Here is a 6,769-nt window from a genome sequence, read left to right as displayed (position 1 = left end):
AATGAGAGCAAGACAGGAGGTCTGATCAAGCTCTAACGTTTATTCAAGGAGGCTGATTATATACACAAGCAAGGGGGGAAGAAAGATGCACGTGAAGGAAGGAATGCAGTGGGAAACACAAGGTATCAGGGACCTGCTAACAAATGTTGACACATGGTAATCTCAGTTCCTGGGACCAACAGGTATTTACGACTCTCCAGGAACTAACAGTTATTTATGACCCGTTTGCTGCTTATCTAGCTGTAACATTCCACAAGAGTTAGTTAATACTGTTTTAACTTTTCCACCAGAGTTCTTTAACTCTTTCCTTGGCTCCCGGCATCTCCTCCCTTTTTATTTATTTTTTAGCTGAGGCGAGTGGCGAAGTAAGAGGAGACTTTTTAAATTTATCACCTCTAGGGCAAATGGCTTTAACCAGAGAGGGGAGGTAGTGACCTGAATCCTCCGTGGTTTAGTTGGAAGCCCTTGGTGTCTTTTTGGGAAGAGAGGCAGAGCTGGAGTTTTTTAGGTAGGACACCAACCTCTATGCAATTCAGGTATACCTCTCAGGGGACTCAGAGATGGACCAATGGGTCTCCCCTTGCAGTGCTTTGCCTTGCACCCCTTGTCTGGTACCAACACCACGCTATCGCTGGTGTACGTAGCTCTGAGCTCTATGCAGTTCCCGTAGGAATCTTTTCATCCTCAGGCTCTGCCAAGCCTCTGTCGGCCAAATCAAGTCTATGATAATATATTTGTAGGGGTTTTGATGCCAGGGAGTCAATTTGTTGTTTTATGAATTTTATAATCCTGTTAAATACAAAGAGTCCAAAGTGACCAATAATAAGAGGCTAATCAAGGGTCCCACAAGGGGCATCAAAAGTGAGAACATGGAGGATTTCCACCAATCATCGGCGGCAGCAGAGAATTTTTTTCTCTGTAACTCAACATTGAGTTTGTGCAGCTGTTGGATTCGTGTTTCAACAAGGCCAGATTCATTAACATAGAAGCAGCATTCTTCCTTGAGGAACAGGCAGGTCCATCCTTTTTCAGCGATAAGAAGGTCCAATGCACGGCGATTCTGCAAGGCAACAGGCCTAGGATCCCGGGCATCCAAAGGAAGCATTGCCGTTTTTCAAACATGATTCCTGCAAAAAGAGACAGAGAATTTTCTCAAGGAGATTTTTTTCTTCTTGGAAGGCTGAGCATCATGATCAATTTGTTTTACTAGTCTGTCCGGCAACCATTGGGCTGCATCTGCTTGTCGTGAGTAGATGCACACTGCTCCTCATCCCCAGATCAAAACTGGGTCTGGACCATGCCATTTATTATCCAAGGGGTCCTTCCAAAGCACGGTAGCAAAAGTTTTTTGCGTCTCATAGTGCCAGAGATGCTCAGCAGCTGAGTGTCCTTCTTTATCCAAAGTTAAAAATTTTTAAATGAAGAGTGAATGCTGTAAAAGATTTCTGGGAGATCCCTTGATGGGGTACCAGTCCCCCCCTTTTATTTTATCAAGGGTATTTTTTAAGGATAGATGTGTCCATTCTACTATACCTTGTTCTTGTGGATTATAAGGAATCCCAGTGATGTGTAACTGTTGACAGAATTTAGAGAACACGGTCCCAGTATATCCGGGTCTATTATCAGTTTTTATTTGTTTTGGGATTCCTAACCCTGATATGGCAGAAAGCATGTGTGCTACGATGTGCTTTCCTGCTTCCCCAGTTTGTAAGGTAGCATATAGGAAGCCACTGTAGGTATCAACATTCACATGGACATACTTTAGACTACCAAACTCTAAAATGTGTGTCACGTCTATTTGCCAAATGGCATTGGGCACTAGTCCTCGAGGATTTACTCCCAAATGAGGAACAGGTAGATGCACAACACAAGAAGGGCACTGCTTTACTGTCTGTCGTGAATTTCAGAGAGGGGGCCAGGCAATTTAGAATGAGTTAAACCTGAAATTCCTGTCTTGTAGACAGGCGCTGTCGCAGTTTCAGTTGCTGAAAAAAGCCCAATCACATATTTAGAATCTGAAAACAGATTAAACCTCTTTGGAGTTGTTTGAAGTAATCTAATAACAACAAGTTCAGCTCTCTGTGCTGAAGTTTTCCTAGTTAGAAAAGAAATAATTTTAGGTTTAGATGAGTTTTTATGAATAATTTCAGAAGCCATGTCATTAGCGGACCCGTCAGTAAATGCTAAAAGGGCATCTTTTAAAGGCTTAGTTTTTATTTTTGTGGGGGAAAATAAAAGAATTTAATTTGCCAAATTGTAACATAGGGTCCTTAGGTGTATTTAAGCCAAGATTGCCTGTATACCCAATCATAGCATCCTGAAAATCAGTAAATCCCTGCATTAATTCTTCAAATCTTAAATTTAGGATACGGAAGAACAATTTCTGCTGGCTCTTAAGCGAACAATGTTTTTGCTTCTTATTCTCCCCTTAATAATCATTTGTGCTACTAAGGATGGATATTCGGCCAAAACCTTCTTAGGAGTAGCTGATAAATAGATCCATTCTAATATTTCTTCTTGCCATAGGCAAGCAGTGGGAGAATGTTCAGTTGGCAAAATTGTTAAAAACCAAGGCTTATTGTAATTAATCTTTGTAAGCATGGCCCCTTGTAAAGCCCCAATGACTTTAGATAAGGATTCCAGGGCCAAAGGAGTTAACTCTAGTTTGCAATTTAGATGGAACTCTTTATGCAAGATCTCAAACAGAGGAATAAGATCTCTAGTAGACAGCTTTAAAAAAGGACAAATCCAATTAAAATCTCCCAATAGTTTTTGAGAACCATTTAAAGTACATAAATGCTGTCTTTAATTGTAAAAGCTGTTAAGTTAAAGTTTGATTTTTAATTATTGTTTATTCCAGTCAAAACCTTAGTGAAATAATCAGCATTTCTAATGGTGTCTTACTATAAAATGAACAGATTTTTATTGAATTTGTGCAAACAATTGTAACTGCCATGAAAGAAAGAATACTCACTGAGTGTTAGAATTCCAGACGGTTTAAGTAGAGAGAAAAGATAAATGCTCTAGACAAACAAATACTTTATAACATTTCTGTATATCATAGATATCTTAAGAGAAAGTCTCTTAATCTGGATAGGCAAACAGCAAAGGAGCAACAATGTTTTTAACAAGAATTACAAAACTATAATCTATATTAATTTACTTAACCCTATGTTTTTAATTTTTGTTTAGCTTGAGTGCAGCTTCTAGCTCTGGAAATTTCTACCCATTTTAGTACTCATTTAGAAGATATCAAATACTGTATTTGTCCCAAAAGTCTTTATTACAACTTCCCTCGAAGAAGAAGCACGTTCTGTGACAAAATCTAAAGATCTGTGGAGAATTCATTATGATGCACTTTGACCAAGAAATTTAGTGACACTTAACATTTTGATAACTAAAGGTGTTAAGTAATGATCTTATACCAAAATATTAAAACTTTACGGACTGTACATATATTTGAGCAGTTGCAGCATTGACCCAGGCTATACAACCTAAGGTATATCATTGTACTAGAGTGCCTTTTTCAAGAAACTTGGCATCCTAAATGAAAGGGCCTAATTGGTCAAAAGACTTCTCTACCATTTGGATACTGGGAAATTTGTTAAAAATCTAAGGAACTTACAAAGCATCTCCTAAATAGAATTACAAATTGTTATAAATCTGAAAACTCTATTTATTTAACCAAAGTAGCAATAAAAGATCTTATTTGCCTTTGGGATCCTGCAGCAAAACCTAACTTTTTTCAACCTCAGAAAAGTTTTAGCTAAGCAATCAAAGATCTGATAAAGATAAGACCTAAAACTTTGGCCTTTTTGACAAAAGAGAAATGCTTCATTTACATAATCTTATCATGAACAGCCCAAAGGTCCAGAAAAACTTGTCTTTTGAACTGAGAGAAAAGCAGAATTTTAACCTTATACCAATATACCTTTAAAATTTTAGTTATCTCAACCTCACACATAAAATTTCTTTTCAATGACTTCTTTTTACGAACCTTTTACAACTTTCCTTTCCCTTATACTTTGTCCCAAAGCCATTTTTTGTAAACAACCAATCTCATTTAGGACGAAATTACTTTTTTTTTTTACCCTTAGCAAAAAATGCACGTTTATTTTTTATAGAGTTTCCTTACCTATCCCCAATTTTTGCTTTTTTCCATTAGTCTGGAGTACACTTAGAATTTTAACTCTCAGAAAACTTAGTCTCCTATTGAGGACTTAGTAACTAACTGAAAGATGTTTACACCAGAACTTTTCTTAGATGGTAATTTTATGAACCAATTAAGTACAAAGCAGCTTTTTACCAGTTTTAAATATCCCCAGTTGTTTTGCCACAAGTCAAAAGCCCAAGCATCTACGGACCTCATCCTATACCAATATATCAATCACTAGTTGTGGCTTGTGCTTTTGTTTTTTATCTTGTTAGATGGCCAATGAATTTAGTTTCAATTCATCAAGTAAAACCTTAACGTTTTAAGTTACCAAGAACCTTTAAAACTATTTTAACAATTACTCATAAAAACCATAGAACAGACCAAATTAACCATCTTTTGAACATACACTTGTTAAAAATTAGAGCAGATCATAAGAACCTATTTGACTTTTGGCAGATTCAGATAGAATATACATTTCTGTTTTTATCTCAAACCAACAAACTTAAACTTAAACACTGGATAAGTTTCACTTGAGCCCAGGTAAGACACTTTGTTCCCCGTAGTTGATTTTAACCTCGAAATTTGGTGCAAAAAACCCTGATTTTTGTTGTCTTTTGTTTCTTATCACCTATGCAAATTGGCCTCTCCCCACCCAGAGATTGGCAACCTGATGGCCTTCTGGTTGCCCCGGGCAACAGGGCGGGGGAAGAGAGAGCAAGAGGCTCCCCAGGGGGCAGAGAAGAAAAATTCCCAGTTTAAAATTTTGTCAGCCCTGACAGAGGAGCAGGTTTAAGACCTTTTGCTTTTGTTTGTTTGTTTTGTTTAACCAGTAGAATTAGGCAATCCATGTCAGTCCAGAGAAGAGAAGAAATTTTCCTCAGTCCCTCCCATAGACTTTCTGCAGACAAGACCAAAAACAATGACAGTAACAACTGGACAGACAAGTACAGAAGTGGCCCCAAAACAGGTTTGCAGGTTTACTAAAGGGCCGGACTGATGTCTCGGTGTGGCCCCGGGGTGGGATGTAATGCTGCATCCAGCCTTCCACTTGATACCCCAGACAAAAAGCACCTGTGCATTTAAAATTTAGATGATAAACTAGCTTACCTCCGGAGGTTCAGACGGGTGACTCTCAAAGATTACTGGCGCCATTTTCAGGGTAGAAATAAAAAATAGAGTGTCTTCCCAGCTCCCAAAACCTAGATGTCCTTGGCAGTGCCTTTTGCTCTTTTACAATATGTAAAAACTGCAACTTGCTGAGGCAATGTTTTGACCCCCCCTTTTTTTTTGAAAGCATACATTGTATTATATCTATATGGAGTCCTCTTTAGACTCCATATGGCTCAAAACTTAATTTACATTCTTTATATCAATAAAGAGTTCTCCTTTTTTTAGACTCTTTATGGCCCAAAGCTTCTCAAGTTCTGACCTACCCATCACTCTAACTCTGCCTATCTCTACAGGGAGGGTTTGTAGCAACCCGAAACAAGTAAATCAGACTCTATATTGCCCATCCCTTATTTTTTTATCCCTTATTTCTTATGATATGGTGATGCAAAGACAAACAAAGGGTAGGGTGCCCCCTCTAATGAGGAGACCAATCAGATGCCTGTCTGGCCGCATCCCGAAGGAGCTTAGGTGAAGCTTAGCCGTAGCGACTCAGCATTGTGACTTACAATTGGAATCTATGCCAATACTGCCATAGACCATATGCTTTTCACCATGGTATTGCAGACCAGGCCCACTCGGACTCCGTGGGTTAGCCAGGAACTTTAAGACTGCCCACCCGTGGAGCCACAAACTCGAACCCGGTAGGCAAGCCAGACCCGCCTGCGCATTCACTCACACACACACACCAGAGGCTATAACATTCCCACCCACAAAGTTTTACAAACAAGACCGAGACATTAACAGAAAACACTTAACTGGGCAATCTCCTTCTTTTGTTCGCTTTTCTTATTCTCTGCTTACATTTAACACACAAAATCTTTTATAAAATCTCTCCTTTTGACCCTAACTCTTAGCTATCTCTTACTTCTCCAGATCTGTCTCACAGGCTGATGGCTCTGTGGTGATCACTGCGGATCTTCACTCATTTCCATACGAAAGTGGCGATCCCTTATGGTAACCCTAATTCTTTGTGCCTTGAAAATCCTTATGCCTGTCCCATAATCGTTGCTATTTCTTACCTCTCCAGATCTGTCTCACAGGCGGGCGATTCTGTGGCGATCACTGCGGATCTCCTTACTTCCGTGCTGAAGCGGCGATCCCTTGAAATGCGGCCGTCTTTCCGGGAGCGACGTTCATCCGGTCCCTGTACTCCAAGCCCCACCATTGGGCGCCAATATGCCCTGGCCTGCGGGGTCATTCAACAGGGACCTGGAGGAGGGAATGGATGAATGGATGGGACAAGAGACACAAAGAATGAGAGCAAGACAGGAGGTCTGATCAAGCTCTAACGTTTATTCAAGGAGGCTGATTATATACACAAGCAAGGGGGGAAGAAAGATGCACGTGAAGGAAGGAATGCAGTGGGAAACACAAGGTATCAGGGACCTGCTAACAAATGTTGACACATGGTAATCTCAGTTCCTGGGACCAACAGGTATTTAC

The 6,769-nt window shown here is 39.7% G+C and overlaps 1 long non-coding RNA gene across 2 annotated transcripts in view; it reads left to right on the top strand.

The window, feature by feature from the left end:
* The window catches only part of LOC115283904, an 85,056-nt gene that overhangs the window by 77,415 nt on the left and 872 nt on the right, over nucleotides 1–6,769 (top strand). For both annotated transcript variants that reach the window (XR_003905089.1, XR_003905088.1), the window contains exon 3: nucleotides 6,354–6,598. This is a non-coding gene — a long non-coding RNA (uncharacterized LOC115283904). The remainder of the gene's footprint in view (nucleotides 1–6,353; nucleotides 6,599–6,769) is intronic.

This window comes from Suricata suricatta, chromosome X, assembly GCF_006229205.1.
Source record: "Suricata suricatta isolate VVHF042 chromosome X, meerkat_22Aug2017_6uvM2_HiC, whole genome shotgun sequence".
Classification (NCBI taxonomy): domain Eukaryota; kingdom Metazoa; phylum Chordata; class Mammalia; order Carnivora; family Herpestidae; genus Suricata; species Suricata suricatta.
Note: the sequence above shows the minus strand (reverse complement) of the source record. Positions and strands in the feature narration are given on the sequence as shown.